At 39.9% G+C, this 22,149-nt stretch overlaps 1 protein-coding gene across 5 annotated transcripts in view; it reads left to right on the top strand.

Annotated features, from left to right (window-relative positions):
• Positions 1-9,913: 9,913 nt before the first annotated feature.
• The window catches only part of PAM (peptidylglycine alpha-amidating monooxygenase), a 117,180-nt gene continuing 104,944 nt past the window's right edge, over positions 9,914-22,149 (top strand). For all 5 annotated transcript variants that reach the window (XM_054281132.1, XM_054281124.1, XM_054281117.1 and 2 more), the window contains exon 1: positions 9,914-10,000. The gene's annotated coding sequence lies outside the window, so the exon portion shown is untranslated. The remainder of the gene's footprint in view (positions 10,001-22,149) is intronic.

The following is a 22,149-nucleotide window of genomic DNA, read 5'->3' as shown; positions in this document are numbered from 1 at the left end:
CTCTTTTTCTGTTTAAAGTAATAGATTTCTAACAGTCTATGAAATACTAAATATTAAATAGTAAATACTAAATACTAAAACCTTTGAATTTTCTAGATATCTCTCAGTTAGATCTCTAACATATCATGAACTGCAATCAAAAGAAAAAGAAAGCTTAAAGATTACTTAATGGGCTAAAAAAGAGTAAAGATGTCAAATAATGTTTGTACTCTCTGTACAAAGAAAATCCTCTTCCTTTTCTCTGTTGTAATGGCAAAAACTTCCTCTGCCCCAAACAGTTTGGATGGGTAATGTAAAACAAAAAACCTCAGCAATATATGATTGCACTATTGGCCAGGCACATGGGCATTATTAGGGAGGATAGTTACATACATTTTTTGACCAAAAAGGAAGTTTTTGATGTCAATTTAGGAAGCCTGCAGATAGATATTTACAAAGTGTTTTAACAAAGCATCTCTTTTTTGAGACAGTGAAATCTACTATTGCCATATTTTGTTCACCTGCTAGCTAGTTTTAGAGTTTATGCCCCACCTACACATAGGCATACAATTCATTCTCTGAATGTATATTTTGCTTGCTACACTCATCTGCACTCATAGTTGAAGGCTGTTAAGAAAAGCCTTCCACCCTGGCATGACTGAGACAACTATATAGCTTTTTTTTAGTTTTTAGCTCTTCTTTTGGTTCAGTTTATTCACACAACACACACACACACAATGAGATGCAGAGCACCAGAAACTTCTCCATGGAAAATCTTGTCCACCTAATTTTTTATGTCCAACAGAAGAAATAACAGTTATTCTGGAAGATTCTCAACATGCCAACATCATCCCATCCAGCATCTAAACCATATAAAACGAGCTTTCATACATCCAATGCACTTTAAAAAATTTGGCTTTAGAATGCTTTCTTATTTTAGGCAATTTATTTTGTAATAGATTGAGGGAAAAGGGAAAGAAAGAGATAAGAATATGTGTGATCTTCCTAGAACATTTTTCTTCTCTTCTGGAAGCAGTTCTGCAAGTCCAAATCCCCAGGGTATGATCCAGTTTTCCCCTATCCCCCATGATTAGGCAGGCTCACCACCCTGGCCACATCTCCCAGCAGTGTCAGTGACACCTTTTCCAGGGGTCACACAGCTCTGCACTGCACTACAGTATTACACATTTAAGTGCATGGGGTGGAGAAAAACAAAACAGCACCAACTTCATAACCTTGAGAATAAACTCATGACATGGCTACCAGCTGACAAAGAATTCTACATTTCATCTCTGTTCTGTTAGCACTCCTACCTACTTCCCATTCCTTTTATCAAAACTTCATTTTCATTCTCTGTTTCATGTGCTTTACCTCTCTCCCCTTCTTCCCTTTTGAGTGACCTGTTCCTAACACCATGTGGTTAAGCCTGATGCTTGGAAGAATGTACCAGTACGAGTCTCTCTGACAGTTTCCAAAAAGGAAGAAAGATGCCTGATTATTCAGTGGGGAGATTTGTAACGCTCTTGAGGGCAAGCTTTCTCATTTTGGCCAGAAGCTCTGGCTTGGTTGCCATCATGGCCTATGCTTCTCCAAGAGAAAATCTATTTGAACAATTAATTTGCTCTTCAATATCAACCTTCCCAGGGTAGTTTCAATGACAAGGTTGAATTTAGCTCACAATCAAAGAGATAAAGAGGGTCTGATGTGCACTTGATTTTCACAAGTGTGCCCTCAGTATAACAGAGACATAATTGCCTAAGAAATTTTAGCAACAGAAGACACATCTCTAAATTATTATAGTCATATTCCCATGACAAAAGTCTCTTAGACAAGTAGGAAATAAAACTGAAGTAAATTTTTACATAACTGGAAGTCTCATGTAGTAAATTGTGTAATTTAATTACTAAACTGCTACCTAACCTCTCAAATGAACAAAAATCCTACATGAGAAGAACTACTAGGTATTTATATACTCCAAAGCAAATAACTTTGTGATTGTGTCATTAAATTTGAGAATACATTGCCCTTTAAATTGTTGTTAACAGATTTTTTGTTAAGTTGCACTATAAATTTCCAAAGCATCAATAATCACATTACTATGCCAGTGCCAATTTTAATCTCATCCTCATGTTCTCTTCTGTCTTGCATCAACAGGAAGCCCATGGAACACACATCAGCAACAGAGAGAACAATGACATCACTGTTGCTCCTGCACTGCTGTCTCCTGGGTTGATAATTGCATATTATAATATCTGAGAAATAAAATCCATCACTGGCATAAGTAGCTATGGAAAATTTCTTTTTATTTGAGGCAGCATGCCTAACCACCTCTTTAAACAAGCTATGACCACTCACAAAGGTAGAAACAGAATATAGCTTTTTTATCAGCTTTTGTTGGAAACTTGGCACATTGTAAATCAGGTAACCTTCTTCCCTCAGTTTTAACTGAGAAAGGAAAACCAGGATTTGTACAAGCACTGTAGTGGTACCAGTGTTAGCATAGGGTTTCTTTGCAAATACTAAAACCTTTGCATTTTCTAGATATGTCTAAATATTTTTCAAAATTTTGTGAGGTATTTTAGCATGAAATGTGATGAAAAGTCAATTATTTTCTTAGGTTGTATTTTTGTTTTCTTAGTCTGCAGACACAAATAAGACCCCTGCAAGAGAGTGTTTGTGATTTATTTTATGAAGCTCACAGAGAGGTAACGTATTTCAAGTACAGGGGTCAGATACCTGTTCCATTAAGTTGTTTTATACAACGTCAAATATGTCTCACTGTTCTGCATTAATTTATGAAAGAAGAAAACCATTCTGTGTTTGTGAGTATGACAGAGTACTGTATTTCCAGCAGAACTGTACTTCCAATGAAGATTTTTCACTAAGTGAAAATCACTACTGTTGATTGCACTATCAGCAAGCACTAATTTCAGCGAAACTCCCTTTGCTGAAGTAGAGGCCAAATGTAACAGTAACCCTTCCACCTGGATCAAGAGCAGGAACCTAATATAACAAACATCAGAGGTAAACACAGGGTCTCTATTTCCTGGTAATTAAATTCAGACAGCTGGCTTTTAGAAACATGGAATGTGATTTTCACTGTGTCCTAGCAGAGGTTAAAAATGTGTAAAAACGCTGTCTTAAGTGCCTCATTTGCTATCTCCTGTGACTGCAAAAAAGAGGAAAGTATATGACTACTAGTATATATAATGTTAGGCTCCCATGCTGCAGTTCTACCCCAATACACAATACAGCAGTATTCTTCTATCCTCTGAGAGGTTTGAAAAATAAAATTGAAATAAATGGAACACTTTTTAGTATTGCACATTGATATACTCTCAAGTGAAAAAGGTTAATTAATAATGAGTTAATTTGTATTATAGCCATGGTAATTTGTTGCTGCCTGAATAACTGCTAGTAAAGTCCAGGGCAAGGTAGCAAAAAGGGCCTTTGCATGGTATCCACAGATGTTTAATTCAGCTGTGAGGCGAGATGTTCTGAGTCCCCAGGCATACTTGTGGGGAGATTCAAGGTTTCTCCTTCACAAGTGGCAGGAGCTGACCCTGGTCTCGGGACAGTACAAAGATAAGGGCCAATCGGGGATTAAGAAAGGAGTGGCTCAGGGACATAGGAACAGACATAGGAACAGGGGAAGGAGGCATTGGGATCTTAACAGGTTTTTGCAGGAAGCTTCTTATGTCTCCCCAACCCAGGGGATGCCCCCCAGGGTCTCCGTGGTAATTTACCTAAAAGTTGTTTGTTCCTAACCTAAATCACTTACTTTGAAGGAAGATTATACTATGATATTCTGATCATATTTTTCTCTATTTTAAGAGTCTTTACCAAGGAAAGCTTGTAGAAATAAGTCTGATTTCCCACACAGCATGAAAAAAAGTTTTTGGGTTTTCAGGGAGTGAGACCAGGCTTACTTCAATCCTCGTATTGTGTGAATAGAAGTATTCATTTTACCTTGAGGAAAATCTGTTATAATAAAACAGAAAACCTAGACCCAAGTTATTCTGGAATATTTGTACTCCAGAAGTCTAGTGGAAAAATGACTAAGCAGTCATTAGGGACCATTTAAAAGTGTTCAAATATATTTTCAGAGTAATTGAGGAAATGTTAAAGCATTTCTCAGTTCCTATAGTGTTTCATCTGGCTTTGGCTTTTTTGGGTTTGTTGTGTCTTTTGGGTTTGTTTTTTAGAAATTATTCAGCAAAGTCTGCTAATTGTATACCAAGGGTGGCAATTTTCTTGGAGTATTTCCCTTTTATTTCTTGCATGAAGGCTATAGTAAATAGTCACACTAATTCACATTAATGCATAGAATAACCTTCTACACTGCTATTTCCCACTGACCTCTCCACTATGGTTTAAATGAAGAATTTATTGGGAGGTTGTCTGAATTATGCAACTCTATCCCTACGGTTAATAGATTTTAATGGAAATGTAGCTACTCTGTTTTATGATCTATAGTATAAAGTTCAAGAAGAGACAGACTGTGTTAGTGTTCTATTCCTCTAATACCCCAAACAAAAGGCCTACTACTAGAAATTGTGGTTTAATAGAACTAATGCCTTCTTTCCTGAAATGGGGATTGTATTTGAGGTGCAAAGGAAGGTTCAAGTAAAGGAAGATTGGCTGACTATAACTTGTACAAAGGCAATATTTCACATATTAAGAACAAGACCTATCAGCAGCACTAATTTTAGAGGATTTACAAACCGAGGTTTAGGGTTAGCCTCCTGGGCTCCATGTGGAAAAAGAGTTGGATGTCCTAAAAATCCTTAAGTTAAAGAGTGAGCTGGAGCATGTTCATGTTGAACATGAAATTCTCGACATTTGAGTCATAGGAAATACTAGAGCTTAAGGAAAGGAGGAAAGGAAGACAGGCATCTTGAACCTCTCCAACACTGATGTACTGGAATAAAGGTGAAAGATACATATGTACACGTAGGGAAACAGACAGGTGGTATCTTCTTAAAAGGATGGTGCTCTTTTTCCCGAACCTTCCCTTCCCTTCCCTTCCCTTCCCTTCCCTTCCCAGAACCTTCCCGGAACCTTCCCGGAACCTTCCCTTCCCTTCCCGGAACCTTCCCTTCCCTTCCCGGAACCTTCCCTTCCCTTTTCTTCTTTTCCTTCCTATTTCCTTCTTTTCCTTCTTTTCTTTAACTGAGGGATCACGAGAAAAGTGTCTGTAGCAAAACCACATGCTATAGGTAGCCATATTCTGTGTTAAACAACTTTCCAAGTGACTTCCTACCTGGATAAAATCACAGTAGCATCACTTGAGCAGATAGAAACTTCAGACTTACCATACTTTGATCAGAAGACAGATACTACCAAAGTGTTTTACTGACCCTCTACTTCACTATCAACTTCTGAATGTAAGAAAAATAGCATAGTAGCAGTATTCATCCTCATGCATTTTTCCCGCCCACTACTTGCTTCCCTAAGATCCAAAAGGCCTGCCTAAGCACAAAAATTTGTTCTACTGATCAACTTGCACCATTCTAATTTAGTAGGACCATAGTCTCAGTCTCTGCTTAATACAATTAGGTAAGAACGAAGAATGCAAATCCACTGCTTTCCTATTCCAAATTCTTAGGAGACAATCTAAGGATGGAATGCAAGTTCTAATTCAATTCAACATTTTTGCAAGTCTTTTGTTATTGCCACAGACATCTGATATTTTTTTTCTCACAACAAACAAGCAAACAAATAAAAGATAAGTACAGAAAAAATCCCAACCCTTCAGAGATACCTATGTAGATATCCCAGAGGCAAAAGTGCAAGAGTAAGATTATTTAAAAACATGGAAAAAGCCATAAGATAAATATAGACAATTTCCCAAGGACAGTTGAGGTATCACATTCAAATTAATGACAACTGGATTACCTGCATTGAGGCACCAGTGATCACTTACAAGTGATCAAAGAGATTCAAAGGATAGCAGCACACAAATAGAAGACAGAGATACAACAATAAACATTTTCTGTTCTGAAACAACTAGAAATCATTTTCAGTTGTATGCAAAATATGGCATCACTTTAGGTAAGATGCTGTTATGAATAATTTGTCTTCAAAACACTGACATTAATTATTGTTTTATTAATTAAGCACTGTCCTACCAGAGGTAGAGATGAACATCCTTTACACATGGGAAAGGCATCAAATAAACATCAGTGATCCAAAAGTGACCCAAACCTCATCTGCAGTCTGCAAAGACCATTTACTGCACGAGAGTTGAAGTTTTGCTACGGATGCAAGCTTGCATAACTGGCTTTATTGCACTTTTCCATTCACCTCATTCACCTGGAAAAAATTAATACTCCAATATAAAGGTATTTGTTTTGTGTATTTTTGCTTTATATGAAGGTATGTAAAGTACTTTAACGACAACTGTGTTACATACCTTTATAATACATATCTCTTTCACTGGGACTCTTTTTTTACATTGAAATTTATCTTGGTGCTAGAAAAAAACCTAGGAAATAGCGATGAGTAAAATTGCAGCCTGAAGGAGATCGTGGGCTGATTTCAATCATCAAAGGAGCTGTTCAAAGGCTTTCATCCTTTTTGCTGCCAGCATGCTGCTCCATTTGCAAAGTAAAATCTCCATGCAGCTCTCGAGTGTATGACGCAGTCTGTACTTTCACATATGCAAGAGAATAAAGAGAAAGTTTGTATCTTTTTTTCCTAAAAACAAAACAAAACAAAAACAAAAGAAAACAAAACAAAATCCAAAAAACCATGGTAAAAGGAAATTAAGTATCTGTGGCAAAAATAGAGTAAATTGTGCTCAAAGCTAAGAGCTCAGAGCCTGGAATCAATTTACCTGTCTAAAATACTTCATCAAGATATATGATACTGACCTTTATAATTTAATATTTACTGTTGTTGCTTGCCAGGAACAATATGATTTTGTTATGGAAGTATAAGTAAGAAGACTGTATGACTCAAAAGGGTTTTGCACAAATTGAAAGAACATTTTCTCACAGATCTATAAATGGCAGGTAGTGATGGTTCAGTAGCATGGTTCAGGCATGGATAATGAAAACTTTCAAGATAAGTTTGCGACAATGCAAAAGCTTAGGATATTAAGTCTATTCCTGTATACAAGAAAGCAAGAGTACTTTATCATGAGATTACAACCACAGACCAATCTTATCTTTTTATGTAACTTTTATGTCAAAGGTCTAAAATTAATTGCTTTAGCATGTATCTAATCTTAAATTTCAAGTCCTTGCTGAATTTGTGCCTAATACAGATGAAAAGACTGGCATGCTAAAGAAAACCCCACAGTTTTATTCCCCACGCAAAGCTGTTATAAAAGTAGATATCCAGTCATGCAAGATGAGAAATAGTTTTTCAACTCAGTGAAGTTAGTCTTACAGGAAATCTAGCACTTTACAGAATATGAGGCTTGCTTTGTTTATTTTTCAGTGCTTCACACTAGGAGGTAACAGCATAAGCCACAAAATAGAGTTATTTTGTTTTTCTACATTAGAAATTTTCAAATTCAAAGAACAGGACACTGTAAGCCAAGTCTCAGATTTCAGAAAGAGACAAAAATTAAGCATCACATTTTATTGTATTCATTTTTATTGCCTTTGTGAAGTGATATGAAAACAGCTCTCGGACTAATGAAAGCAGTATGAGCAGATTGAGGAAAATTCAGTAGAATGATATAGAGAGCCATTAAACATGAAGTCTAAGGTAGACTGTCTTATGTTAACCATAAATAAAACTAGTGGATTTGACAGGTTCTATTCAAGCTAACGACTTTGATACAAAGGTAGTCATAAAAAGCTGAAATTTTAATTAATTTTTTCTAATTTTGAAGAAAAAACTTTTAAAATTCAGAAAGAAAACTTTAAAGCCACTTAGTAGGCTTCAAAGCTAGTCTCTTTCACAGTCTCTTTTCAAAGAGTTGATAATATATCTTTTCAACGCTTTTCTCTTTTTCTTTTTTTCCCCCCAAATTCTTTGATTCCTTTTACTACTACCTGTAAGCCAAATATTCCACACTTAGAAAGAGGACTGAATTCATAGGCCCCTAGCTCTGTCATAAAAGAAAACCTTCTAATTCATGGAACATTCCCATGCTAAGCTAAAGACTATTTTGAGCTCCTCCAAATTCTTGTCCATGCTTTCCTTTGCAAAGATTACTTTGAGAATATATTAATCTACACCAATTAAAGAATTTACGTAAGAGCAGCTAGCATGGGAAACACTTCTAGAACAGAATGTAGCCCCTTGTTAGAGACTGCAAAGCTGCACCCTTCATTAATGCCATATAGAGCTTAAGGTGGGGGCAAGCCTGTGGGTTGCTCTTGCCTCAGCAACAGGTGTTTATTGATTTGTTATTTCACAAAGCACCATGTGCTTTGTTCAGGGCAAGTCCTGGAATCCTTAGACCAGGCCTTTGCACCTACAGTGTTCATTTTCATGAGCCAGTCAATAATGTAAGGCACAAACTTTGATGACAGCTTGATGTGACAAAGAACTCTACAAAAAATGCTGGTGTGACTCTACAAATCAGTTGAAACCAGTAAGTCACCATTTCTGTTCAAAGAGCTTAATATTTCTTGTCATCAAATACTGAAAGCATCTTTGGGAGACATTAATCACTAATTGCTTGCTATGTCCTATAGACCCACAGAAGCAGATTTCCACCTTCTGAAGAAAAAGAACCAGGTAATTAAGACCAAGCCAGAACTCTACTGATGCACTTTAACTTTAAAAATATTAATAAACTTTCAAAGAATTAATTTGTGTTGCATTTTCCATTTTATATGAATGAGGCAAATGCTCCATCTTAATAACAGATCCACCCTTTTTAGAAATACTGAAACATCCATCACAAATCCAATTACCCAGATTTGCTGTCATAACAAAGTTGGCAGATCTACTCAGAAAAAAAAGCTATTATTTTAGTCTGAGGGTGTCAGAATTGTTTTACCATAAATATTTTTTATATTTTTAAGGAGCATTAGGACAGTCCTGTTTGATAAATGAATACTTCATCACAATGCCCCTGAAAAACAGTACAGATTTGGGTCCTAACTCTTCCATTTTACCTATGCAGATAAACCTCTCAAAGGTCTCCTGCACAAACCTGCTCAGCAAGGGATGTTGAATAGGGCTCCCATGCAGCAGCTATGTGTGGTTGAAATACAGCTCATTGTAACATATGCCCAAGCTTCAGCTCACTATGTTATGTTACAAATTTCACTGAAAACATGGTTTCATTAAAGCACACTGAAGCTCTCGACAAGCTTACAACCACAATCGGCACCCTTGCCTTGGATCCTTTGTTATCAGGATCTGCCTTGTGCCATGTCCAGCACCCATCCCTCGGAGGAGACCATGCCCTGGCTCCCCGCTGTCCTGAGCTGGTGTTGCCACCCGCCCCTACACCCCGCAGAGAAGCCTGGAGAGCCTTCCCCTCAACTCGCTGACCACCGCTTGCGACCCCGCAACCACAGCCTTTCCTCTCCCGGCACTAAGGGCCTTCATCCGCCGGGACTGATCGCACACCAGCCCGTTCCTGCCCGAGGGCAGTCAAAAGGGCACGGGGCGCTTTTTTTCCCTCCCTGCGGGCTTTCAAGGCTCGGACCCCTCCGAGTGGACACCGAACCCGTTTCGTGAGGACTCCAGACCCTCCCCTGTGACCCCAGCCCCATTGCTGAGAACACCGAACCCTTCCCTGAGGACTTCAGGCCTTCCCGTGCAAACCCCAGCCTCTCTCCTGTGACCACAGACCCAGTGGGCCCCGCGCCCAGCCCGACCCGGCGCGCATCAGAGCACAGCGGGCCCGGACCGCGCCTCCCAGCGGCCTAGCCCGACGCAGTTACTGGGCCGACGTGAGCACCGCCGCGTCCCCCGAGCCGGGGCGGGGCGCGAGGGGGGGCGGTCCCGGGGCGGGGCAGGAAGGGGGGGTCGCGGCGGCAGACGCCGGTGTCGGTGGCGCTGCTGGCAGCGGTTGGGAGTCAGCGGTGTGGCGCGCCTTCCTCTCGTGAGTTCCACCTGCGCCGCGTTCGCTCGGGCACGAGGGCTGCGGGGAGGGGAGAAGCAGTGGGTACTTTGAGTTGCGGTGATTCTCTCGAGCTCCGCGGCGGTGCCGGTGCCGTGCCTTGGCCGGACACTCGCCCGGCCGCGCTCGGCGCTGCCTCTGCGTGGGCACACATGCGGCGGCGGCGCCGCTCCCCTGCGCGCTGCAAGAGCCGCGGCGCCTTCCGCGGATGCCTCGGGGAGGGTTCCCGGACGCCCGGAGGCCGCTTCGCATCGCCGAGGGCCGCGGCCTTGCGGGTGCCAAGAGCTGCTCTTTCCTTGTTGCTGCAGACTGCGGCGGCTGCGGCGCTGGGAGGCGGGGGTTGCCCCATCCGGTCCTCCCTGTCCCCTGCTGAGCACTGCCGGCGCCGCCTGAGGGGGTTGATGCGGCGGAGCCTCCGCTCTCCCCGCCGGGACTTCATGTCCTGTGCGAAGCCGAGGGACGAGCTTCCCAGGGACGGCCGAGGCACGGCGCGCTCCCCGTCGCCAAAGTTTCCCGCGACGCCCGGCGCAGCCAGCACGAGTACCCTGCGGGCAGCGAACGGGGCCGTCCCGGGGCCGGTGGCTCCCGCCCGTCATCGGGTCTGGCTTAAAGGGCCCGGCGGCATGCCGGTGATAGGAACATGGCTGAATGCGGAGAGGCAGAGCCCCTCCGGACTTGGCGCTGGCACTGTCATTTCTTCACCTCTGGGTGTTCAACCGTGGCAGGCATGGAAGCATTCAAGTGCTGCCGTTCTGTTAGTTTCGACTTCCAGCTGTTTAGGGTAGCGTATGGTTCCAAATAGTCCATGGGAGTGGCTTTTTTGTTTGTATTTTTGTTCGGTGGGGTTTTTTGGTTTTGTTTTTTTTTTTTTTTTGTAACCCTTCACTCTTCATTCTATTCCTTTAAAACTCATGTATTAATTTCAGGCATTACTATCAAAATATATATGCTTTCTGTATCAATCTCTTATGCTTCATACATATTTTTAAATGTGCCATATAACTGAGAACTGCTGTGTGAAGGGGGGGTCCCAGAGCTCTTCAGCTATGGTAAAGCCATGGGCAGTTCTGCGGTTGACTTATGGATTGCAAACACAGAGGTGCTGTCATTGCCAGGTTGATAGGTTTTACTGTAGACTGTTGTCACATTGCCTGCCGTATGCTTACAATGAGTGTTCTTATAGATTGGAGTAAAAAAAAAATATATATCACTGGCATGAATTAGAATTTTTAAGCTACTTACTAAAGAAAAAATATTTGGCATGGAATTGAAAGTCTCCTTACAAGACCACAGGCGTTTTTAATATCACAAATCTCTGTGATCTGTCCCTTAATAGGAATCAGGTGTTTTTTCCTTTTTGATTTGGGGCACTCCTTTTCGGTGTTTGCAGGGATTCTCACATTAGAAACATCGAAAAGAAATGTATACTTTTCAGAAAACAGCAGTTTAATTCCAAAATTTTAACTGAACTTATTTTTTTTTTTGAGTACTGATGTGTTGGATTCTTATTTATATTTCTGTTCTGTGCTGTAGATCTGAAATGATGAGTCTGTCTTGTACTGCAAATCTGAATTCAGGAGCTAGTTTTCAGAAATAACTTTGCTGGAAGACTGAGGCTGACTAGTTTGCTGACTAATGCATGCCGAAAAAATGGAAAGTGAATTGTTGAATTTAGACCTTAGGTACTCAGTTAGTTTCCTTGATGTGGTGATCTCACTGTTGGGACAGGTGAAAATGAGATCTAGGTGGTAAGGGCTAGCAAGTAGACGAAAAAAGATACTTCCTTTGACATATGGAGGCAGAGGTCTGCACAAGTCTATGTGCAAACAAGCTTAAAGTAATCTCAAAGATCCAATCCAACATAGAAACCCACTATTTTGATGCTTTATCTGCTTTCTTGTCAAGTGAGAGTGTCTCAGGGCTCCCAGGTGTCCAATAATACAAGATAGGATTGAATCTGCTTGTTGTGGAGGTTAGTTCCTTGCTGATACCACAAAATGGTCAGAAAGGATGTTTTTTCTTGATTCCTTAGAGGTTAATCCAGAGGAACTTTGTTGTGAAATGCATACTTATTGAAGACAATTCTTATTGCATTGCTTCTGTTTTACATGTAGTCATGGCTCAAAAGGTGCCAAGAGGCTGGGATTTGTTCTGAAGTTCTCATTTTATAGCTTGACAGAAGTATTCATGTTGCACACTCAAAAATGATGGAATGCACAATGCAATTAAGACTATACTTTAAAGGAATTTCATAACTTGCCAGGTTTCCATTTAATGTATTTAATTGGATCTGACCATTGCTTGTGATATTTAAGATTAATAAATCTCCTGGGATGTTTATAGTATTACTATCCAAAGTTTAACTACTGCAGACAGAGTATTGAAATGTATCACAAATGAAGCCGAACAAGCTAGAAAAAGTATTCGTAGTGTATGCTTTTAAAACAATTGCTAGCAATTAGGATTAAATACTTAAAAGAGAAGATTGTACCATATCTACCATATTCTGTTCAGTACTAATAGGCTATACCATGTAAGTTGTTTTGCATCTTGCGAACAAGATATAGTGATGGCTGATCTGAGCAAATTGTTGCTAGACTGGTTTACCAGCCTGGTCTAGTATGACAATCTGTATAGTCAAAATATCCTGAATAATTTTAAAAATGTCTCTATGTAAGGCATCCAAGTTCAATCTAATGTTAAAGTGGCCAAAAGAAACACTGGACATTCTCTAACTACTGAGAAACGTTTTCTTCATGCTTCAGAGCCAATCAAATAAAGGCAAGGTGTTTTTCAAGGCACAACTAAGTGTTTTACTGCTTTTTTTCTCTCTTCTTCCTCCATTTTTTCTCTCTTTTTTCCTGTCCCGCTTCCCTCTTTTTTCTCCTCCCCCTTTATTTTTTTTGTCCTCTTTATCCTCTCTCTTTTTTACCTTATTCTTTTCACTTTTACCCGTCTTTTACTCTTTCTTTCCCCAATAGCTTTTTCATTGCCTTCCTCCTCCTCTGTCACCTCCCCCCTTTTCATGTTTCCCCCCTCTGTTTTGCTTTTCCTCACCACTTTTCACCTTTTTCTCCCCCTTTCACACTTTTTTCCCCCTTCTTTTTCTCCTCTTTTTTGTTTTTTATCTCCTTTCTAAGGCAGTCATGACATGAAGAATTGAAATGCATAAGGCAACAGAGAGACAGTAAGAATTTACAACATAATCCTGATTGAATAACCCCCTTAATTTCTCTGTGGTAAGTGAAGGACTCTCTTTCATTTTCTCTCAGTCTTGCCTGTACTCAAATTCGGTGTCTTCCAGTGGGCCAAAGTAAGGAGGAGAGGATGTTATTTATAAATTGTTCAGGCATGTTGAATCAACTAAAAGCATTTTCCTGCAGAAAGATGTAATTCAATAGATCTCAAATTTTATGGGTTACTTTATAACTTATATGAAACAAATATTTAAAGGTGAATTTGTGTTAAAGGTATGTGGGAATGCAAGTGTGGAGTGTTTTTGTTATGACAATATTCTGGAAGCTTAAAATGAAGTAGGATTTTGAGATATAACTTGGGACCATGTGAGCAAAGAACAAGTACTCACAAAAATCGTGTAGGATATATGGGAAGCAAAATTAGTTAGTGTGGTTTTTTGAAGCACTGTTTTCCAGGTGTTCATCTTAAATGTTGGGGTTTATTATTACTAGTGTTGAGAAACATAAGCTGGGTAGAGATTCTCTTTCAAATCTATGTGAGAATGTGAATAAAATTGAATACTAGCCTCTGAAAGGATACATATAGATTGTATATTGAGAGATGCTAGGAGAATGCACACTTTTCCAATTTGTTTAGTAGGTGAAGATCAGGCAGTTTGTTTCTAAGGAAGACACTTAGCAGTCATTAGTTGGAAGAGCTCTGTTGCAGCACTACTCCAAGCCCTCTGAGCACTTTCTATGCGTTGTAGAGAAAGGCGTTTTCTTGCTTTCCCACCACCCATCAATGTTTTATTGACAATGAAAATACTCAGCAGAACCCACTATTTTATGCAAAGAACAAAGTGTGTTTTGCAATAAAAAGCAATAAATAATAACCTCAGCTGTTCATGCTGCAATGATCAAGTTCCTGCATTTTAGGCAACAGATGTAACTTAGCAAGTGCTCTGGTTTAAGATACCAAGGTTCTGCAATAGCCAAACAGAGTGTGTCATCATATGAGAAGAGAGTTTAACTGCAGCAGCTCACAATGGATCACTGCATGGGTGGAAGCATGACTTCTGCTTTTGAACAAATTATTTTCATAAACTTGTATTTGAAATCCATGAGATTTTTGTCGTCTTTTCATACTCTTGCTTTTGCAGTCCTGCATTTATGAGGACCAGGACAGATGGCTATCTTGTCAGTATGATTACTTGCAGTGACAAGGGAGAAAGGGATGCTGTTTACAAAATCCTCACTGTGTATTTTGGTTTGTTCTTGCCTGGTAATGATGTTGCATGATCTTTGCTGCATTTTTCTTCCATTTGGACAAAGAGTGCTGAGGGTGGTGTAGAATCATATCCTATTTATATCCATATCCATGAATGTGATGCGGTCACATACTCCATCACTGCCTCCCAGTTCCACTCCACAGTTATCAATATTCTTTTTTGGATGTTATGGTTGTCCATTCCATTCCACTTGGTTGTCTCAGTCCTGTTCTAGTATTTTAGTCTGTGCTGTTGTATATTTGTGGTCCTAGTGTACTAATACAAGTACTTTTCTGTAGAAATCCCTACAAAACAATGGTATCTCAAAGGTTTGTCTTTGTAAAATTGTCTATCTCTGTGTAAGAGTCCCTAGTGTGTAGGGTTAAGCCAGACTTGAATAAGAAAAAGAAAAGTTTTCTTCTGATGGTCATATGTTGCAAGTGACTTGCTTTCAGTCTTCTATGTTGTATATGCCTCAGGTTTTCATACTTCAACAAAAAGGGGATTATTAGTCTTTCATACTTGGCAACAAAAAGGGATTATGAGGAAATGAATTTATATTGAACAAAAGGTTTGTGTTTTTCCTTTTTTTTTTTTTTCAGAGCACAGGACCAGGTTAACACTAGAGGGCCACTGCAAAACTACAGAAGATTTGTTTTGCTCTTATGCCTTCCACCCACATATAAAAATGGTGGTGGTGGTGGGGGGGGTGTTAGCTGCATTTGCTTTCTGTTGCAGGCCTCTAAGTAATGTCCTTCGACCCATTTGATAATGCAATTACTCATTTTAAAAATTAGGGCCTACAGCATACCCTTTCTGGCTTGTTTCAAAAATGTCAATCTAATTTTCAATCAAAATTATTCACAGTCTTTGTATATATTCATTGTTCTTGTTTAGTATCATTCAGTAGCTTAATTCATACTTTGTTCTCTGTATATACTTCTGTGTAGAGAAGAGTCATGTTTACTTTTAGACTTCATGTTGTTGGGCTGAAAAGTCCAGATTGTCTTTGTGTCATTACATACTGGGAAAACTAAGAGTTTATTGGGCTAACTTGGAAAAGAGCAGGCTGAATGTGACCTCACTGCAGACTGCAGCTTCCCCAAAGGAGGAAGTGAAGCGGATGATACAGATCTGCTCTCTCTGGGGAACAGTGATAGGATGCAAGGAAGAGGAATGGAGCTGAATCAGAGGAAGTTCAGATATATAAATACAGGGTTATATTTATGAAACAGTTAATGAAATTAGCACTTGAAACCTTGTTTTAATTGTCTTTGTTTAACCATTCATTTTGAATTGTTTTGGTGGGGTTTTTTTACTTCTTCTAATCCACTTTTCTCACATTTAACAATCTCCCATGTTGTAGTATGGATAAAAAAATAGTTAATCTCCCCACCTCTGACCAGCTCCACTGCATTTTCTTTTGTCTTGGGGAATGATCTTTTGCTTAATTGAAGAAAGATATTGTAATTTGCTAAGATAATGTATGTATATATTTTTCTGCCACTCTGTTTCTAATTTCTGTTTCTAATTATTTTTTACCTCAGAATCTATTCAATTTTCTTTTTGCTTTGATTCAGTTTAAATAAAGCATCCTTATTGAAACTAGGGTGAATTAATGTACTTGAAAGTAACAGTAGGTCCATGGTACGTTTCTAAACCATGGGATGCTGGTCAGCCTTGACATCTTAGAAGGCTGTCTGATACTTCCCACAGTAAATTTCTGTGGTCTACAGGCTGTAACATTGACAAGTTACTGCATATTGGTTTTGAAGTCTTCCAGTTGTAAGTTGGTATTATTTTGCTATGAAGAGAATAAAAGGAGTGCAAGCAGAGACTAGAAGGAAATATAAAGAGAAGTAGGCGAACTGGGAAGGAGGGGAAGAGTTGCATTGAAAGTCAGTTTGTGGGAGCAAATGGGGCTCAGTCTCTGCAAAGAAATGTGTCTGCAGATACCATTGGGACCATGACCTGGTAGGAGAAGGAGAAACTCTGTGAACTCTCTGGCTGGGCTGACAAGAATCTGGATCAAGGGAAGAAAACTGGAATAGAAGATCAGTTTATATGAGCTAGGGACTGAAAAACTGAAGTGAAAGACTGTAAGGTTGAAAGTCAGGCTAATGTGAAGTGAGGTGGAAGAGAAAATCAAAGACTGGAATGGGTCATGCAACTAGCCCATATCACAGTAAATGTATTACTTCTCATGTCTAGCATATTTAAAGGATTACATTAGTAATTATTGAGAATAGTCAAATGCTTTGTTCTGTGAGATTCATTAACATGCATCAGCATAACTGGTATGCAATTATGTTTACCTTCATAATCCTCATCTTTTCAGGAAGCCATAGCCTTTTCTTTTAGAAGCACATACCCATCTGTCATTTGTGGTTCCTCCCTCTGTCCCTTCCCAGCTGAGTTAACAGTTTGTGAAACTGCACCTTTACATCTTTTCAGGTACTGAAGGTGGTTGTAGTTGAGTGTTTTATCAAGAATAACAACGTTTATTGCTTTGTGACTGTTCCAGGGTGTCAGTGATTATTTTGCTTTACAAGTCAGCTTGCTTTAGTAGAGTTCTCCCTGAACCTCACTCATGTGCCCTAAAGCAGGAGTGAAGAAAAGGAATTTGAAAACAGATCAAGTCAGCCTTGCCTGCTTACAGCAGTCCACTTAAAGGGAGGTGGGAAAGCTAGTGTTTGTTTTAATTCTTAGCTCTGTTGCAGACTTCTATGCTATATTTTTTAGTTTTCCATTAATTATTTATATTCAAATTGGTTAAATTCAGTTGGTTTTAATTCCTTTTGTGAGCATGTTGTACCCTGACCTCAAATTAAGGAGATGGATTTTATGGTAATAAGCATTCCAGTCTCATTATGGAAGAGATTAAGGATTTATGCTGGATTTGAAAGCATCCATTTTATCCTGACTTGAAATACTCACTGCTTTCTGCTTGTTTACTGTTGTTTGTATTGAGACAATGTCAATGTATTTTAATCACCATTTTATGAATGTTAATTTACTGTAGTCCTTTCAGAAGTTAATTTGCTGTACTATCTAGTTTGGAGAACCTAGCTGTTCTTATAAAAGCTGCTATTATATAACATAGTTTTTATTACACACTACAGTTACTAGAATGTTAATTAAACAGTGATTTCCAGTTTTGTTTATTTTCAACTAAAAAAAGGTATTTTTGTCTTTTCTTTGACTGTCTCACCCAGCTTTCTGCCTGGTGAGATTAATATAGGATCACAGGTTGAGGTGCCAGGGAGCTTTTGGAAATGATGTAATGTAACTCCATCCTCAGTTAAATAGGACCAGCTGTATCAGGTTTCATGATGACTGTGTTCACTCAGGTTTTGATTAGTTCTATGGATGGAGAGTCCACAACTCCTCTTGGCAACCTTTTCCCATGCTTGACCACTCTTATAATGAACAAGTGTACTCGTTTTTGCGTGTAGAATTTCTTCTGATTCAATTTATCCCTGTTGACTCTTTTCTAGTCAGTGTACACTGCTGTGGAAAGTCTGACATGCTTTCATCCCGTGTTGAACAATCTTTTGTTTACATGTATTGATTAGGTTTTACCCCACCTTAAGCAGGCCTTCTCTTCAGGCTGTAAACAGTCCCATCTCTCCTTATATGACAGATGCTGTCATCTTTGCATCCTGTGTCATGGACATATTTTATGAAAATCCTTTGGCTAGGATTTTTTCTCCTGAGAAGCTGAGAGACCTCAGAAACGAAATGTAAACAATAATTATTTGCTGCTGTGGAATGCAACAGGTGCATCTTTGATTGGTCTCATGTGGTTGTTTTTAATTAATGGCCAATCACAGTCCAGCTGTCTCAGACTCTGGTCAGTCACAAGGTTTTTATTATTCATTCCATTCCTTTCCTTTCAAGCCTTCTGATGAAATCCTTTCCTCTATTCTTTTAATAAGTTCTAATATATAATTTTCTTTTAAAATAATATATATAATGAAATAATAAATCAGCCTTCTGAAACATGGAGTCAAGATTCTCATCTCTTCCCTCATCCTGGGGCCCCTGTGAACACCACCAGAGTCTTGTGCTGTATGTCCCTGTCTCTTACACAGTTGGACTCCACCTGTGTGCTGCGTCTACTGCTGCTACCTGGTAAGGGTCCACCTCTGGAAATGGCTTGAGGCTGTTTTTACTGACGGCTTTGCACACCTGAAAATGTGTTTCTTTAGGATGTGATCTCAAAATCTAAAGTAGGCTTAAATTGTTAGTAAAGTTAATAAGCTAAAGTAAAATGTACTAATTTATGTGAAATCACCTTATAATTCCCATAAGGAATTTCCTATATAATTTTCTCAGAAAGAATAATTATCTTTCATGTTTTCCTTAAGTCATAAGTTTCACAGCTTGGTGTGTGTCATGTTCCACTGTGGGGAACTGTTGGAAGTTCTTAGAAAAACAGGTGGTCTAGGATGAAAATAAGTCAAACGAGACAGTATTGTATCTGAGAACTGTTTATTGGTAACAAAAAAAGAGGGAGTTGATTTACTAAAGAGGACTAGAAAAGACAGAAAAAGGAGGAAGGAAGATGAAAAATAATGGGGGGAAAGAGGAGACAGAGAGAAAAATTGGGCATTAGCACCCCAAGTCAGGGAGTGCCGCCGAGGGCGCGGTGTCAGGGAGCGTGGGCCCGCTGGCTGCCGGGGAGCCTGCGCAGCCCTCGGAGAGGCCTGGCTCCACAGGCACAGCTCCCCCGGCCGCGGGCAGCCGGACCCCAGGTGAGGGAGGGAGGGGGCGCTCGGGCGGGAGGTCCGGAACGCTGGACAGGTGGCGGTGGGGATCATGGTGGCGGGCTGCACCGGCGAAGCAGGGCTAGAGGCAGGCAGGAACGAAGCAGGCAGGGCATCGGTCAGAACACAGGGAGGCTGGACAGGCGAGGGGTGGGGCGGGACACAGGCTGCACACAAGGCTCGGAGGTCAGCCAGAGTCCTGCCAAATGCCCAGCGAGAGGGAGGGCCAGCAAGGGCGAAGAGCCAAAAGGCAGGCTGGAGCCAGGGCAAAAAGGACAAAAACAGGCTAGGGCCAGGGCAGGAAGCAGATGACCAAAAGACCAGACCCAAAAGATAGATCTTGTGATGCAGTTATTTTTATGTCCCCTGTCTCCTCCCGTGATCTGCCTGCTGACAGGAGACCACTGGCACGGTGTTCCAATGTTCCACTGCAGTCCATTGGTGGAGACCTTTTTCCATCTGTTGGAGAGCCCCTCTGGAGGGTGCAGTGTTCCTGGTGGTCTGCTGCCTGCTTGTCCCATGTGGGACATGAAATCGTTGCATGCCAGCACCAGTATTTAACAGAGGCCCTGGCCTTTTAGAAATGGCCGTGCATAGTATCTGTCAGGTGTGGCCTGAGACCACCGAGTGCTCTATCTTTCCTGAGACTGTTGTGGCAGTTTTTCTTGCTTCTGTTATTTGCAAGTATTCTTAAAGACATTTAGAATGGTCTGTCTGGAGCAAGGATTGCCTCTTATTTTGTCTCCATTTGTAGATGGCAAATATCCCTGAATTACTTGATTTCTTAGGAGAGTCCACTCAACTGACACATTGTCAGTAGTGGTTATTGCAGAAATATGTATCTTAGGTAACTGAGCAGCAGCAGCAGCGTTGTGTTCCGGCAGTAGCTCACCATGATTTGCAGTATAGGCATCTACATGTCTCTCATGGCTAAGTAAGCAATGCTTTTGTACACCAGACCCCAGTGAGGTTTACCATGTATCATCCAGTCATCTGCTTCTCATTTCCTAGACCACAGTGTGAAACCGTTGTAAGCCCAAGAGTTAGAACCAAGACTTCTGAAGCAGATTGCTGTTGCAGCATAGATACAGCCATGAATTCAATGTATTGCTTGCTCCTCCCTTTCTTTGACAGGTTAGGAAGGTTAGCTCAGCTGTTTCAAGGGTGTTGCTTTCCACTGGAGTTTTTCTTCTGCATTTCTTGATGTCCAGTCAGTGAAACATTATTCTCTTGGGTTAATTGCTTGTACAGTGGGAATTGCTATGCCCAAAGAAGAGGCACACTGTTGTTACCCAAGACAATTTTTTTCTCATCTAAGGCACTTTGTTGCAGCTGGGAGATGTAAGCTTAGAAATGCACCGTTTACACTTGACCTTGGTTTTTTTTCTTATTATATTATGTGACCATGTTCACAGAGGTCGGAGCATGAGGGAAGAGATGAGGATCTGACTCCATGTTGCAGAAGGCTTGATTTATTATTTTATGATATATATTATATTAAAACTATACTAAAAGAATAGAAGAAAAGATTTCATCAGAAGGCTAGCTAAGAACAGAAAAAGAAAGAATGAATAACAAAGGCTTGTGTCCCAGACAGAAAGTCCAGCCAGCTGACTGTGATTGGCCATTAATTAGCAACAACCACATGAGACCAATCACAGATCTACCTGTTGCATTCCACAGCAGCAGATAACCATTGTTTACATTTTGTTCCTGAGGCCTATCAGCTTCTCAGGAGGAGAAATCCTGAGGAAAGGATTTTTCATAAAAGATGTCTGTGACATGTACTTAGTCTCTTTATTTTATTTTTAGATAGGCATCAATGCTAGCAATGTGTTAGAATTGGTAATGTTTTTTTGGCCATCTACAAAAGTCTTACCAACTTGTTGGATATACTCTTACTGTTGGGATAGCCATGTGGGTCCTGTGTGTGCACTCCAGTAATTATTTGTTTTGATACTGTTTTTTACCATCTTTTTACCTGCTGAAAAATATATTTCATAGTTGGCTACTGTTGCAAGAAGTTGTCTGTTCAGTTGATTACTTGTGACTATTTCTTGAAGTAGCTGCTGGATCATAAATTATTTGCAAACATGAAACTATTTGTTTTGGAAAACTTGATTTGATCTGGCATAATTTTTCTCGAGTGTCTGTGCTTAGATTCATATCATTGCTTGATTATGGGAGAGGATTTTTGATCTATGAAAATGTTTGTTTCTTGAGTCTTCCCCAAGGGCTTTTACTATGGTTTGTTCAGTTCTTGCTGTTTAGGAGTAAATAATTAGCTTCCAGCATCAGTTCTTTCACTTTTTACGCAATGAAGTAGTAGAAAACTTGCTGATATTCTCAGTAGATTTATTATGTGAATGCTTTATTCCGTTTTGCAACCTTGAGCTTCAAGAAGATGATTAAAACATTTCCTTTTTTTTGTTGCTTCCCCTAAGTATAAGTACTTCCCTCTCAGCAGAATTAAATTGTAATTAATCTTAGGAACTAATCTTTGGCTATGGCCTCGTACTTGAGAGGACTGTTTCTTTGTACTGCTGTCAATATGGAACTTGTGAGCTGTACAACACTTCAAGATGAGCCTATAACTCTAGAGTTAGAGTGCAGTGTAGTCGGAGACCTGGTGCTTTTCAAATGGTCTTGCTGTAGATCCAGAACTCTGGCTAGGTAGGAAATGGATCTAGCAGTTGTGGAATAGTATTTATCTCTGTTTAGAGAAATCAATTTTCATTGAGGTACTTCCTTTATTGCCATCTCTGATACTTAAATTGCATAACATGAGACTTGGAAAAAAACACATTACCAGTGTGAGCAGCACTGGTCATAGAGCTCTTAGATAAAGTGAAATAAAACCTGAGCTTTGTATAGCAATAGTAACAAAGTGCTCTCAAGCCAATATTGTTGCTTAG

Source organism: Melozone crissalis, unplaced genomic scaffold (genome assembly GCF_028551555.1).
Source record: "Melozone crissalis strain CALT ecotype California unplaced genomic scaffold, PUWL_Pcris_2 ptg000005l_1, whole genome shotgun sequence".
NCBI classification, from domain to species: Eukaryota; Metazoa; Chordata; class Aves; order Passeriformes; family Passerellidae; genus Melozone; species Melozone crissalis.
This window is presented reverse-complemented; position numbering and strand designations above follow the sequence as displayed.